Source organism: Maniola jurtina, chromosome 15 (assembly GCF_905333055.1).
Source record: "Maniola jurtina chromosome 15, ilManJurt1.1, whole genome shotgun sequence".
Lineage (NCBI taxonomy): Eukaryota > Metazoa > Arthropoda > Insecta > Lepidoptera > Nymphalidae > Maniola > Maniola jurtina.
In genome coordinates, this window is record NC_060043.1 from 844,325 (window position 1) to 861,130 (window position 16,806).

The window sequence follows — 16,806 nt, forward strand, 5'->3', positions numbered from 1 at the left end:
AGGCTAATGAAAAAAACGTGTATTTAAAAGTTTAAATTTTTTGTACTTACCCTAGCGATTGCAACTGCCCTCTTAACTGCAACCTTTTTGAGTTAAATCTGAAACAAAAATAATTTTCCATGTCAGAGCTTTAAGGTTTTGTACATGTTTTAAAGCTAAAACTAATAAAAAGTCCGTTCACAGCTTTATCACACTTCACACTAATATTATAAAGGCGAAAGTTTGTATGTGTGTGTGTGTGTGTATGTTTGTTACTCCTTCTCGCAAAAACTACTGGACGGATTTGGCTGTGGAATGGAGATAGATAATACATTGGATTAGCACATAGGCTACTTTTATCCCGGAAAATCAAAGAGTTCCCACGGGATTTCAAAAAACCTAAATCCACGCGGGCGAAGTCGCGGGCATCGGCTAGTAGTTTTGTAAGTCTTTTAAAGCTAAAACTAAAGTTCTTAAGTATGGGTTGCCAGGAAGAGATTACTGTAGCACAGCCCCCGCGCTAACCCGGTGCGGGATAACGCGAGTGGCGTGCGGGTGTGCGGGCATCCCTCATACCCCGATTGCCATCTCGACCTGTCGCGTACTATATCAATGAAAGAATTTTTGAAATCGGATAAGGAGATTCGGAGATTAGCTCCTACGTCCCAACTTGCAAACTTTACTTCATCGATAGGCCGTGATAGCCTAGTAGTTTAGACGTCCACAGACGTCCACCTACTATTCGTAAGATTGGGGGTTCGATCTCGGGCACGCACCTCTAAATTTTCAGAATTATGTGGTTATAGGTTGTTACAGCTATACTCATGTGTTTAGTCAGAGTAAGCCCGAGTAGTTTCGAACCCATCCGGGCCCTTTTTCATAGGGACTCAGAGATCGATGCGCGTCGCGGTAGTCGGGCTTACGTCGACTAAATACGTTGAGTATAGCCCTAACTATACTTATAATGCAAATCACTCGCGATAGTTTAAGCGTTAAAGATAAACATTGTGACGGAATCTGCATGCTTGAGAGTTCTTCATAAATTCTCAAAGGTGTACGAAGTCTGCCAATCCACACTTGACCAGCGTGGTTGACTATGGCTACCTATCAAATTCTGAGAGGAGACCCATGCTTAGTAGTGAGCCGGCTATGTGTTAATTGATGAGTTGTTTCGGAGATTACCTCCTACATTCAAACTTACAAATTTTACCCCTTTATCAAATCGTTCGCAATATTTGCATACGAAGTCTTATGTAATAGTTAACCCGAAATAAATTATCCGAATTAACTTTTCATCGGCAACATAGCAATTGAAATACAACTTTGGACATTCGGTTAAGTCATTTAACTCACAAACTCCAAAACAGTGGCTTCATTAACTTACGTAACAAAGCCTGGAAAGCTCCATTCACAACACACACATGCAAACACAACCTATTTACATACGAGCATACATGGCACACACACATAGAAACTAGACGCGCTATTGGCCCACTTTCACTTTCGTATAGAGCCTACATAGTTGGAATTCCAAACGAATCGCTCCGGTTGGCTATTCAAAATTTGACCTTCATTCCGATTGGTCGCTTCCGACTCATATACTGGATGTTTACGGAACTAATGTATACAGCCTACGTGTTTCCGGGCCTCGGGTAGGTATGTATTAACGCCTCCGTTTTTGATCCGTATTGGATATAGTTTTCCACGACCCACGTACCTTTTTCACGTACATTATGTATTAGTTGGGACCGGTAAATGGATATTTTGTTACATAGACCCCTTTATGTATTAATTTGTTTGTGCCAAAGTAAATAGATACATGGACTCAATTTCAAGGATTTCGGTAAGCTTATCATGAAATTATCAACTACTGAATATCATGATCCACCCATCGTCGGTTCACTACTGAGTACGGATCTGAGAAGGGGTTGGCCATAGTCCACCACGCTGGCCAAGAGCGGATTGGCAGACTTCGCAAACCTTTCGGAATTTATGGAGAACTCTCAGGCATGCAGGTTTTCTCACGATTTTTTCCTTCGCTGTTAAAGCAAGTGCACAATAAAACGCACACATAACTCCAGAAAGTTAGAAATGCGTGCCCGGGATCGACGCTTGGACCCCCTGACTATAGGAGGCCGATATTTTAACCACTAAGCTAACTGATATAATATACTCGTCTGAACTGCAATATAATTTTTTTAAATTCCAATTAGTCCAAATTGCATTGTGCTGCCATATGCCATCAGACAGATCCAATGTCCACCTCCCACCTCCATCATCAGGACGCTCAATTAGACCATAATCATCTACCTATTTCCATTCAAACCACACGTACAAAACTTCAACAATCGTACAATTGGAAGTAGCTGAAAAATCAATTACGATAGAATGACGACATACGAACAAGTTAAACTAATAAAAAGCATGCAAAACAAGTTTCTAGACCAGTTTAAGCTGAACATATCAGTCAGTCAGTTTATTCTTTTATATGTATAGATTTTTTCTATTGTACCAACTAAGAAGTTCTTGCGATGAGAAGGAGTGAAGGGCCGATGCTCCCATAAGCTAACAAGTCACATAAAGCTGAGTACAGATAAAGCGAAGAAGGCAAACGAAAGCTAACGAACGATAGCGAACGAACAGGGGTGGATGACAGCGAAAGCAAATGAGTTGAAGCGCAGCGCTTGCTTGTTTTCGGCTGTGCTACTGCGAGTAGGAAAGTACATCAGATTCACTGATGTTCAGACACAATTAGTGAAGATGATCAAGCATGTGGTGTCCATAAGCTTGCCAGATTGAGAAACCAAAATCTCGTCGGGACTTCATCCGCCTGGATTTAGGTTTTTAAAAAGCCCATAAGAACGATGATTATTGTCCAGGATAAAAAGTAGCCTATGCCCATCCATGGGATATTTCTGTATCACTCAAAATCGATTAAAAAGTTGGGCTATGAAAATCTTGCAGACAAACATACACACTTTCGCATTATAATATAAGACAGGATTTGCTTTCACACTTTTCACAAATTTTGAACTTTTCTGTGTTAAAAAATGATCTGAAATTAGTGCGCTACTGGGATACTAGACAACGTTTACAATAGCTGGATAATTCAGCCAAGTTCCCTACAGGAAATCCTATCCATCAGCGAAACTCACATTTCGCCTGCGCTCGCCCTCGTTCGCTCAGTCTGACCCACCATAACACAAGCATCTAGTAAACAAATTGCCACAGCATTATCTTGAGTTCCACAAAGAGTTATTCATTTTTTCCTTGTCAGTTCAAATGTTATCGTTTTTAGAGCTTCATTAGAATAGCAACTCCTTTCAGTCTACATGACTACACGTGCTAATTTTTTTCTATAAGTATTTACTTATTTACATTTAGGCATGTCTTACTTTGTGGTCCGCTGAGTTGTTTAAAACAAATTAAAAAAAAAATTAGTAATTTTTAGAATTCCGTATTTCCAGAGCAAAAAAGAAACCATTATAGGATCACTTAGTTGTCTGTCTGTCTGAATGTCGAGTTTCTAAAGAACCGTCAAGGGAATCAAAAGCTAAACGTTGATCTAGAATCATGAAATTTGGCAGGTAACAATGTCTTTTAGCACAAGTCAAGGAAAAATCCGAAAACCGTGAGTTTGTGGTTACAATATACATCACAAAAATAAAAAGTTTTATATCTTGTATGATGGTACCTAGGGAATCCTTCGTGTGCGAGCATTAACAAAAAAATTAGGAGGAATGTTAGAGTCAAATAGATGACCATAATATTTATTTTATGAAAACTCCACTTTTATACACCTATGATTGTAAAATACATAGGTTAGCTATTTAAAAACATCACAATATTCTTCACTATAAAGTCAATGCTATTTTTATAACCGTTCTTAAACCTAGATATAAATACCGAGTTATGTAAAATGAATAGATAAATATTTATTTCTTCCTCATGGCGTAGGGTTTTTAACCCGAGCATTGGCTTTCTCACGATAAAATAAGGGCTCTTGCCAACTCTAGACAGTTGGGATGATGATTAAATTAAAATCAGTGGGTGCGTAAACCTCGCGCCAATATTTAAGTATGTTCTGCTTATTCAAATTCAAAATATTTTTATTCATATAGACTTTTACAAGTTCTTTTAAATCGTCAAAAGCATCTACCACTGGTTCGGAATGCCTTTCCTACCGAGAAGAACCAGCAAGAAACTCGGCGGTCGCTCTTTTCAAAGATTTGATATACAATATTATGCCTTGTATAAAAGCAATTGAAGTCCCGCGCATTGCTGGAGCGAGCTGCAGGTCAAATCCACACTCTTTTATCATTTACATAATCTTCGATTGTATAACATGCTTTTCTCAGGAGCATAGTTTTAATAGATTTTTGAACTTGTTTAAAGGCAAGTCCAAAATTGATTGAGGAATTTTGTTATAAAAGATTATACCCACCACAAACGACTTTTGGACCTCCTGAGGCAGAGCGTTCGAGTCGCAAAGCCTGTTACGGTGTCTAGTTAGCCTGTTGCGTAGATCGCCAATTTTCTTGTAACTAAGAATATTTTGTCATACAAAAATTATGTTAGTGTAAATATATGAGTACGGCACGGTGAAATTTCGTACTACAAGGATACCCTTACAAGTGCTTTTACATCGTCAAAAAATATACCACTGGTTTGGAATGCCTTTCCTATCGAGAATAAAAGAAAGAGAGAAAACTCAGTGGTTGCTCTTATCAATATTATTAACACTTATATTAGTTAACATTTAGTACTAAAAGTCATACAAAAATGATATCGTTATGTTATAAAAGCCGGAAGTTCACGTGAAACAAAAGATGACACCCGCTGAGTTCATTTATTCGCTGGTTTCATAATAATTGCGAATCGAGTCTATTATACTGCAGTGTTTGGATAATTGCTTACCGTGATTAACGGGTTCAACTCAAATCTATTTATGAAAATCGTATTTTTTATGCAAATTGGGTCTCGTCTACACTTATATTATAAAGAAGTAAAGTTTGTAAGTTTGTGAGTTTATTTGTAGGAAATAATCTCTGGAACTTAATTGAGTAGATTTTGAAATTTTTTCACCAGGAGAAAGCTACATTATTCTTGAGTGACATAAGCTATATTTTATTTAAAAAAAATTAGAGATCCCTATGAAAATTGTAATAATATGGATTAAGAAGAAAACAATCGTCTCATCTGAGAGCTTCCGTGGCGTGCGCTGCGTAAATAGTTTAAATTACAAGAAATGAAAGAATTATATGGAAATATTACGAAAAATTAATTCCATAGGCTATCACAGTTTTATGTTTGCGTTTGTGCTTGATAACAGTCCTAAATACCTATTCATTCAATATAGGTACAAGTTATGTCTTTCGCATGTAAGAAGCCTTAGGATTGTTGTAAAAATACAAGCGTTTTTCTCTTTGCTCAAACAATGGTACTATCATATGGTACACCAATCAAACTCAAACTGAAAAAAGTAATTTCGTTGTCTGTCTGTCTGTCTGTCCGTCTGTCCGTCTATCGTGTCTGTCAAGAAAGCCTAAAGGGTACTTCCCGTCGACATAGAATCGTGAAAGTTAGGTAGGTAGGTTTAATAGCATAAGTAAATTACTAAAACTATTTCAACCCCTTACATACCTTTTTTCGTATAGAAAAGTAGCCGATGTTCTTTCTCAGGCTCCAGACTAACTCTGTACCAAATTTCATTTAAATCGGTTCAGTAGTTTAAAGTGATTGCGTAACCACAGACGGACAGGGTTACTTTCGCATTTATAATATTAGTAAGGATTAGGGTTAAACTTGTGATTCCTTGTAATATCATGGACTTTCGCCAAGTATGGCTTGTATCTATCCAACATGTAATAAAGTAGGTACCTATTTGAATTTACAACGGGGAACAAGTGTAAATTAAAAATTTATAACATCCCCGACAAGTGAAGGTTACAGTAACTAGAAAAGAGCTGATAACTTTCAAACGGCTGAACCAATTTTCTTGGATTATAGCTAAGAACACTCTCGATCAAGCCACCTTTCAAACAAAAAAAAAAACTAAATTAAAATCGGTTTATTAGTTTAGGAGCTACGATGCCACAGACAGATACACAGATACACAAGTCAAACTTATATTATAACACCCCTCTCTTTGGGTCGGGGGTTAAAAAACAATCACAAACATACATTTGTACCTACTCGTAAATTAAAATTGAGCGCGTTTAGAATCCGAGCAAATTTTGCGGATAGAGTCGTCTATGTTTGCTGCTAATATTTAGACAACGTATTAAAAACCCGATAACGGCTGCACTGTCGCTAGGGATGGGATCGTTTGCGGTATCCTATTTATCGATAATCCATTTTTTAGCGCTAAAATTATTTAGGGCTCCCTAACAAACTAAAAAGCCACGCTTTGGCTCAGTCCTGATATTCATTTATTACTTTCTGAAGCCCGCGGCTTCATCTGCGTGGATTTAGGTTTTAAAAAATCTCATGGGAAATCTTTGATTTTCCAAGATAAAAAGAAGCCTATGCCACTGTCCAGGTGACCCGCCTGCTTACTATTTTTATAAAAATAAAGTAGAGTAAAGAAGAGTTAAAAATTACAAGCCTTACATAAACATGACCTATACAAAATATTTATCAATTTATCAATAAATCTTACACGCGATACCAGGGGGTTGTCTTCCGCTTATCGAGTTGTCGACATCGATAAGAATGGAGTGCGTCACGTCACATCCCTAACCTAGGGCAGGGCCAGTTATCAACTGCACGAGATTGCGAATATGAAAATATCGCGCTGATAACGTGTGCCGAATTATTGTAGATAATGCGGAATAGAAACTAGTCGAAATTATTTTTTCTATTTGAATAGACGATAGATAAACTCGAGGTTTTTAGGCCAACGTCATGTGATTGCAAATAGTTGGATTGTTACTTTAATTTGCTAAATTACATACTTCGAGTTAGCTTTGTAGAGCTGCTGAATACTCATAGATAGATGCTTGTACTTAGGCTAAGTTAGATTTTTAATAATTTTTACGAAAATTTAGGAAACCGATGTAATATTGTGTAGGTATGTATAACGTATACTACGCTACAAGTTTAAAATATGTGATATTCAAATGTGAACTAAACTACGTTTGTATGAAGAACGCGCTGATGAAAGTTATCTGTTTATATTTTATTTAGATACAAGTTAGCCCTTGACTGCAAGCTCACCTGGTGGCAAGTGAAGATGCAGTCTAAAATGGAAGGGATATCGCAGCTTTTTAATTGTTTATTTAAGCTTTATTTAATTCATCATCAGCATCATCATGATCCACCCGTGACCAGTCCACTACTGAGTACGCGTCCCCTCTCACAATGAGAATGGGTTAAGCCATAAGTGTAAGTACTCAATGTTCGATAGCTACAGAGCCGGGTTAAACTACTCACACACAATACACAATCACTCACACACGCACACACACGTATTTTTAATTTTTGTATTCTAAATTTTGTTTTTGTTTAAAATAAGTATTAATTATTTTGAATGCCGAGGAGAAAGAGCGGGAACCCTGAGATACAGGTTTTGCAAACATAATTCAGGCAAATTTGTGACAAGTGTAAATTAAAAATTTATAACACCCCCGACAAGTGAAGGTTACAGTAACTAGAAAAGAGCTGATAACTTTCAAACGGCTGAACCGATTTTCTTGGATTATAGCTAAGAACACTCTCGATCAAGCCACCTTTAAAAAAAAAAACTAAATTAAAATCGGTTCCTTAGTTTAGGAGCTACGATGGCACAGACAGATACAGAGATACACACGTCAAACTTATAACATCCCTCTTTTTGGGTCGGGGGTTAAAAAGACCAATTTTAAGAACAAAAAAATCATTTAAATCAGTATAGATAAAAAAACATGAATGTTAGTTGGTCGAGTAAGGTATTTTGGATATTAAAACATCGCGTAGCCCGGACGACTCGGTGTAAACATATTGTATATCAACATATCTATGTAACCGAATATGTAAACAGCTAAATAATAAAAACGTTAGGACGTCGCCGGAAATCTATATTTATTGTTTGATTTTTGTAGTATGCTCTAGTGCTTATCTGAGACTTCGTCTGTATTTTTAGGTTTTTTGGCCTCAAAAGGAAATAAGGAACCCTTAAAGAATCAATTCGTTGTCTGTTTGTCTATAGTGTCTGTCAAAAAGTAATCAACGCTTATAGAGTAGGCGTAAGGGGCGTTCGTCAACCGATACATAACCAGGTCAGGAGGTAGCGCGCCGTGTTCCGGGTGCGCTTCTGAGACGGAGCTGGTAGCAGCCAGCCTAGCGAAGGGACCCGTCCGCTTGGCGGCGGGTCAAGACCTGGCGGGAGTGCGGTGAATACTACCTTAGTGATACCCGCGCAACCGCCAGTCCGTTGAGGAACAAACACAGGTTTTAGTGGGTGCAAGCCCCACATAACCTCTCGGTTTCCCCTGACGGAAGGGTATGCGTTAGGCATTTCCTGTGTATAAAAAAAAAAGAGTAGGGACCTACTTCCCGTTGATTTAGAATCATGAAATTTAGCAGGTAACAATGTCTTACAGCACAAATAAAAGAAAAAACCCGAACATCGCTAATTAGCTTGCGTCCGAAAATTAAAAAAAATTTATTCCGAAAAATCAATGAGTACCCACGTGATTTAAAAAAAAACCTAAAACAAGCAGACAAAGTCGCGGGCATCAACTAGTCTCGCATAAAAGCGGTTTCCTACTAACCCATATTAATTGTTCGGTACTAAACAATACCCTACACTAATCACGTATGTCCATACAAAACCAAAATACCGAAAACCTTACACTGCAACAATTGTCTTACTTCCAAAAAATTGCACTTGCAAAATAACTCCATGCGCAAAACCATTGCAAGCTATTGTGTGTTATATTGCTGAAACTATAGAGATGATTTTTCGTTGATAGGCTTTCCAACTAGGGTTTATTGTACAGATAGTGCGAACACAACTTTCCGGTTAGTAAAATAATTAATTGGTTAATTTTAACCGTTCTCAGAATCCAACTTGACCCTTAAATGCCGTTGTACTAATTTATAATGTGTGACATATTGTTTTATTTCTAAGGATGTTAAGGAAAACAATTTCATACGAATGTTGCAATACTTTCCTCATAATTCCTTCAGAATTTGATTGCACTGAATAATCAACCTTTGTAAAGTTTGTAAGCTGTTTACACGTAGGAGGTTATCTCCAAATCGGCTCACTAGTTTAGGCTCTACGGTGGAACACACGTAAACACAAACCTACATACATACATACATAGACTGCTAAAAACATAACCCTTCCTTTTAGCTTTGCTGTGGTCGGATAAAAAAGTATCCATTTGATAAAAATTCGCACTACCAGCTGATTCCGACACCTATGATAAGAAATAGAGCTAATCTCAGTCAATGAACAATAGTAATTTCTATGAAGTGTTCGTTTTTAGGGTTCCGCGCCTCAAAAGAAAAACGGAACCTTTTTAGGAACGCTTCGTTGTCTATTTGTTTGTCTGTCAAGATGATGTCAAGAACCTTTTTCTCAGGAACACGTCGAGGTATTAAGTTGAAATAAATAATAAATAGATACTCATATCTACGGTTCCTTGAATCTATTAAAATCAAGCTTCTAAGTCAACACGATCAACAAATATCTTTTTATTATTCAGATAGAAATTAGCCCTTGACTGTAATCTCACCTGGTGGTAAGTGATGATGCAGTCTAAGATGGAAGCGGGCTGACCTGGAAGGTGTATAGCAGTTTTTATCGAACCTGTGCCCCTTTGGTTTCTCTACGTCATCGTACTGGAACGCTAAATCGCTTGGTGACATGGCTTTGTCAGTAGGGTGGTAAGTAGCCACGACCAAAGCCTCCCACCAGACCAAACTGTCTCGGTACGGAACCCTTCGTGTGGGAGTTCGACTCGCACTTGACCGATTTTTGTAGGTACCATAGACCACCGTCAGAGGCGTCTCGTTTCATCGTTTCTGAGATGGTCGCCGATTGCCGGAGATTATTGCGCAACTAACTCACCTGAGGTATTTCATTGTTTAGGATTGCTTAACCGAGTTGTTTAAAATTGAGAGATTCGCTCGAGTTTGTAAAATAAAAGTATGATGTAAACATTAAGACCACCCAAGATAAGCTTCACAAATGTCTATTACAGAAGCAGGCGTTATTTTGCGGAAGTCCATGATATACAAGGAACCAAAAGCTTAATTTGCTCCAATCAAACCAAAACAATGGTGCGTATGGTTTGCTTGGTGGCTGACTTTTCCTGCATGTTTACCAGTGGGAGGGCGGGCGGTGCATGTCGCATGCTGCACGTTGTACCATACAGATTTCTTTGGTTTGGCGGATTACAGCAAATTAACATTTTGGTTCCTTGTATAGCTTAACGAATCACAATAAAAGACTTGCCTTTATGTACTAAGAGCCAGTGAGAGCCAGACCTTCGTTATTTTATAAAAGCTGAAAGTTTCTCTGCGTTTTGCCCCCAACACAGGAAAGAACGATCTATGCGGTTTGGATCATGGTGGCTTTGTGGATAACGGGTAAAAATCATGATTTTTATTTAATTGGATTCTAGCCCCCTAAAACTACCACTATACAAAAACATCACATCATTTTATTCCTACAGTCGAAGGCCCTATTGATGGAAAGGGATCACACCCCCAGCAATGAGGAATAACTAGAAGCAATGAGGATTAAAGTAATAAATAGAATGTAAAGTAAATAATAGTGATATTTGGGTGTATTTAGCAAGCTGAACTAACATTGAATACTGTAATCGCGGTGGTTTTTTGCACGCTGTATCCTGTTTAGTCATTGAGTTTTGGTCTAGTCTGATAGTGAAGGTACTGTGAGATGCACAAGTGTCTACTATAATCAATATTTTTTATACTAACTAGATGATGCCCGCGACTTTCTCCGCGTGGATTTAGGTTTTTTAAAATCCCGTGGGAATTCATTAATTTCCTGGATTAAAACGAACGGATTTATCCCAGGAACGGACTATGTGCGTCCCTGGGATATAAGCTATTTCTGTTCTCATCAAAAAAAATTGTACGGTTGGGCCGTGAAAAGCCAGCAGACAGACAGACACATTTTCGCATTTCTATATATAGTAAGTAAGGATGGATTAGATGGATTATTAAGGATTTAGCTTTTTCAAAATCCCAGGGAATTATGTGATTTTCCGGGATAAAAGGTAGCCTACGTCCATAACCAGAATGCAAGCTGTGTCTGTACGAAACGCCAAAGTCGGTTTATTGGATGGGCCGTGAAAAGCTAGTAGACAGACAGACAGACAGACACATTTTTGCATTAGTAGTAGTAGTATCTAACTTGCCCCGGATTCATCCGAATAGATTCTTTGTGAAAATCCGTTCTTAGTGGGAGACTACATGAAGTGAAAACCTACATGCAAAATCTCTGGTTTCTCTATAACGTAGAATTCCCAAGAAAATAAAAATAAACCTGTCAAGTGCGAGTCAGAATCGCACACGAAGGATTCCGTACCATCGTAAAAGATATAACACTTTTATATGCAACTCTACAAGTTAATTATGGACGGCACCATCTATGATATGATTTAGTAAACTGGATAATTACCTTGTTCATGAAAATATTTTAATTTTTTGTGATGTAACGACAAATTCACGGTTTACGGATTTTTTCTTTTGTGCTATAAGACATTGCTACCAGCCAAATTTCATGATTCTAGGTCAACCGGAAATGGTTTTGATTCCCTTTTCTTAACAGACCGTAAGGGTTCCTTTTTTCCTTTGAGGGACGAAACACTAAAGTTAAAAAGTTACATATACCTACCTAACGCAGGCGAAACTGGGGGCATAAGCTAGTGGCATAGAATTATACCTTATTAACGACCTATTAAAACCATTTATTAAACTCCAACACGTAATTACAAAAAATGGAAAACACTACCCTGCCAAAAAACGAACTATGTAAAAAGCTAAATTTTTCACATTTGAAAATGGCGCCTTACAGTCGCCTAATTGTTTTTTTTTTTTTCAAAAAATTGATAACTAGTGTCACTCGGGATGATGTAACTAAAGTTTCTAACGACAACCCGTACATCCAAATCTGTTCAGGCATTAAGATGTTAAGGCATAAGGAAACTCTGACATACATACATGACACACTCAATACGTGAAAACATTACGCTTCTCTCTTTGGGCAATCGCGTGAAAATAAAGTTGCATGTAGTTTGGTTTTGCTATATCTATGTGTTTAATAGTACGAATTTTAAGTTTTTTAAGTCACATTTGCCTACGCTTGTGCGTCATTGTACACTAACATAAACGAGTTTCTACTTTTCATAAACAGTCTAGTTTAAATTATTTTTATCAGCTCTTTCAAGTCATAAAATGGTAACAATAAAAAGAATACCCGGCTGAATTTGTTGTGGGCTTCTTAAACCAGGGCGCGTTTGAAACCTTTGTAGGTTTTAACTTTACGTGATTTATTTATCACCATTGCCTACTTCAATTATCTTACAAACCCAAAATTTCGATGGCCATCAAAATAATTCTGGCTGGTTTATTTTTTGAGCAAAGGATCAGCCTGGCTGTCAAGCGCGAAAATACACCCAGTATTATTAGTACCATTCCAATTTGTACACTAATTAGATAAGGCTAGCTTTAAGTTTCATTGTAACATCTTCAATTAAAAAAAAGATTATTCTATTGAATAAGTAGGTATTGCAGTATGGATCAAACTGCATTATTACTGTAATCTAATTAATTATTATTATAATTTAATTAGACTGACACTGTACCCTTGGGTCGGTCATTGCCATATTTTTAAGGAAAATAGTATTTGTGCAAATATTGATATAGGTTTGCAAATAGACTATTAATCTGTATATATAATACTTAATTACTGCCTAATGTTTGGCTATAATACTAATAAATTCTAAAATGCGAACTGTCTGTCTGTCTGCTTGCTTTTGATGTAAGGACAATGGGCAAAATACAAGATCCTTGATCCTCAGAACAGCCACTTGAAAAATATGATTATTTTTAACTTATATAGATGATAGGTTAAGAAACCTGTAGACAGCCTTTCTTTCAAGCCGTCCGCTTACTATAGGGGAAGTCGGACACTAAATCGGGTATGTACCTCTAATTTTTCGGAGTTCTGTACATTTCAAGCAATTAAAATCATGCTTTAACGATGACGAAAAACATCGCGAGGAAACCTGCACGCCTGAGAGTTCTCTTCTCCTGAGAGTTGAGAGAGAGAGAGATAGTATACTCAAAAGTTGAAAAAAAAATGAAGCTTACCAATCTGACCAGTGTGGTAAACTCCTTCTCATTATGAGAGGAGACCCTAGTCAGTAAGGTTGATGATGATGGCGATATGAAATAAACCGGCCAAGTGCGAGTCAGACTCGCGCACTGAGGGTTCCGTACTCGGGTATTTTTTTTAACATTTTGCACGATAAATCAAAAACTATTATACATAAAAATAAATAAAAATCTGTTTTAGGATGTACAGGTAAAGCCCGTTCATATGATACCCCACTTGGTATAGTTATCTTATTTTGAAAATTGAAACAGTTTAATTTTTTTTAAATGATGTAACCACAAATTCGGAGTTTTCAGATTTATTCCTGTATTTGTGCTATAAGACCTACCTACCTGCCAAATTTCATGATTCTAGGACAACGGGATTCAGCCCTATAGGCTTCTTGACAGACACGATGGACGGACGGACAGACAGACAACAAAGTGTAAGGGTTCTGTTTTTCCTTTTGCGGTACGGAACCCTAAAAAGTAATAAATGTGGCTTATAAATGTAAACAAGTTTCGGAAGTGTCCTCAATGAAGACCTTTTGGTCCATTCTTCTTTGCTGCAGAGATGGCTTGCATCCCGAGGAAGGACATAGGCTTCAGGGTTTTGCGCAAACATCGCGTCGATCCGTTTTTCCGCTGCGGCGTGATTGAAGAACAAACCAACGAACAAACACTTTCGCATTTTAAATATATACAAAATTTAATTTTGAACTCTAGATTTTAAAGTGTAGATTGTTATAACTCAAAATTTAAAAACCCCCGATATAGGAAAAACCTCTATAAGAAAACTAGAAAAGAGCTGATAACTTTCAAACGGCTGAACCGATTTTCTTCGATTATAGCTAAGAACACTCTCGATCAAGCCACCTTCCAAACAAAAAAAAAAAACTAAATTAAAATCGGTTCATTCATTTCACAGATACACAGATACACACGTCAAACTTATAACACCCTCTTTTTGGATCGGGGTTTAAAAAATGTTATGTTTTTGTATCCTGAACTGTATGGTAGCCTAGCTGTGGCAATACCTTGTGTTTTCAAACCTCTCGTGTCTCGACAGATTCTTTTTATTTCCTTTTGAAACGTCTACGTGTTTTCACGGCGTTGGTGAGAGGTGCTGTTTTTGGTTTTTTATCATATAACGGGGGTTGTGTTATGTACCCGTGTTTTGTTTACGTCGGACCCCCTGTTAGTACCTACATATACAACTCTTACAAAACTCTTATTCTTCTTTTCCAAATAGTATAAAACAAAGTTGCAATCTTCCTTTGTCTATATATTCGCGTAAACACCTAAGCAAAAAGTTGTTCGTTTGTGAGTTTATAAGTAGGGGGTAATCTCCGAAACCAAGATATTCTTTTACTGCTGTATGTGTGTGTGTGTCTGTCTGTCTGTCTGCTACCTTTTCACGGCTCAACAGTTCAACCGATTCTAATAAAATTTAGTAGGTACAGGGTTAGCTTATATCCCGGGGACGTACATAGGCTACTTTTTATCCCGCAAAACCAAAGAGTTACCACGGGATTCCCAAAAACCCATCCGCTTAACCGATTTGTATGAAATTTGGTACCGAGGTAACTTGCGTCCCTGTAATTGACATAGGTAACTTTTTATCCCGGAAAATCAAACAGTTCCCAAGGGATCTTTAAAAACCTAAATCCACGCGGACGAAGTCGCGGGCATCCTATAGTAGGCTATAAGTTATATCACGCGGATGAAGTTGGGAGGAAAAGCTAGTATCTTCTAAACTTCTTAGCGGATTTCAGTGTAGTTTTCATTAAAGTTTAGAACACATCAATGGAAAGATTTGAATATGAGACGATGATGTTGATGATTATTATTAAAGCTTGAATTGAGTAGAAAATATGAATAACGTTTTGACGCACATGATTTCTTCCCAACTGAGTAATGTTTTAGTAAACTGAGCTAGTTTACCTAACTGGCGACTGAAACTTGAACTAAAAGCGGTTAGTTACAGTTAGTCATCTGGTAAAGTTTAAAAAATAAACCTGCTATGAAGCTGAACAGTTTAGCATTTAGACCAAAATCCATGAGGTCGTAAGTACGGTGTACTAATATAATTAAGAAAAACTCTTGCACAGAAACGGGTTTTATGCCTGAATTACGTAATTTTGTTGAAGCGTGAAAACCAAAATTTTATATTATGTTATTATTTAATATTTTGGTACTCTGCTTATTATTATTTTCAGAGAAAGTTTGGTGATTTTCTGGAAACTTCTTCTCTAGTTATTTCCAATGACGTTATCTCACACAAATAGGCTAGTTAGTATAGACCTATGATTTTACTGAGTATTGTTAGTCACTAAAAGTTATTTCTAAATGTGGTATAGAATGTTCCTACTTGTACAATTTACAAGTAAAGTAACTGATTCAAAGTTTATTCTTCAACTTTAACTTGGATTCTGTTGAAAAATTCAGGACTCTCAGTGATATTAGGAGAAAAAAGTTCAAGCTTGTTAGTTCAACTTCAGGATTAAGCATGAAGTATTTACTTAACTCGTTTCGAACAGTTAAGTTAAGTAGTTGGCAAATGAAAATAGGTACGTTTTTTTGACTTTTTTTAAGCTAGTTAAGAACTGGGAACTATGTAGATGATGTTTGAGGAAACGAAGCTGACCGGAAGTAGATTTTTTGATATATTTTTTTAAATTTCTTACTTATACATATACATAATTATATTTTCACGCAATTTACGTTCGTAATAATATTATGGAGTGTTATTTTTTCCGTGAATAGTGTGTGGATCCTATCATTCGAGATAAAAAATGCAAACACGTGTAACATATTTTGCCAATTATAGTAGGTATTTGATATACTATATAGACGAGAAAAAATAGGCACACGAAATCTTACAACGGCACGCATTGTCCTATAAATGAGGTTATCCATAGCACTAACAAATTTTTTTGTGCAAATAATATTATCACTATGCCACGACCTTGCTCCCAGCTATCGCCTAAATTAGCAAGCGTCACTTGATAAAAAAAAACTCACCGAAAAAAAATTTTTTTTTTCTCAAAATTTGAAGCACACACAACACTGCACAGGTTTTAGAGAAGTTTGTCCATACCGCACCTGGGGACACGCGTTTTGGTTGGCGCTACGAGTAGGTACATCGCGCGTTCGCCGGCGGTCGCCGACTGCAGCGCGCACGCACTCCCCTCCCCGCCGAAAATGCCGCGAAAAATAGCGCGCTAAAAACTGTGCACCCCTGCTGAGGCTGTATGCTAATCCCCAGAAACTCGGGCCCTTTCCGGGGGGAGCGGGCGCAATTAAAAGGCGCGCGTGCGTGGCCCGCGATTAGGAGACGGAATGACAGTCGCCGCGATTATTTTAGGGTTCCGTACCTCAAAAAGAAAAACGGAACCCTTATAGGATCACTCTGTTGTCTGTCTGTCTGTCCGTCTGTCGTGTCTGTCAATAAAACCTATAGGGTACTTCCCGTTGACCTAGAATCAT

General features: G+C 37.5%; 1 protein-coding gene across 3 annotated transcripts in view; it reads right to left on the reverse strand.

The window, feature by feature from the left end:
- LOC123872319 (broad-complex core protein isoforms 1/2/3/4/5) overlaps positions 1–16,806 on the reverse strand; it is a 49,077-nt gene that overhangs the window by 27,485 nt on the left and 4,786 nt on the right. For all 3 annotated transcript variants that reach the window (XM_045916532.1, XM_045916529.1, XM_045916530.1), the window contains exon 2: positions 51–98. The gene's annotated coding sequence lies outside the window, so the exon portion shown is untranslated. The remainder of the gene's footprint in view (positions 1–50; positions 99–16,806) is intronic.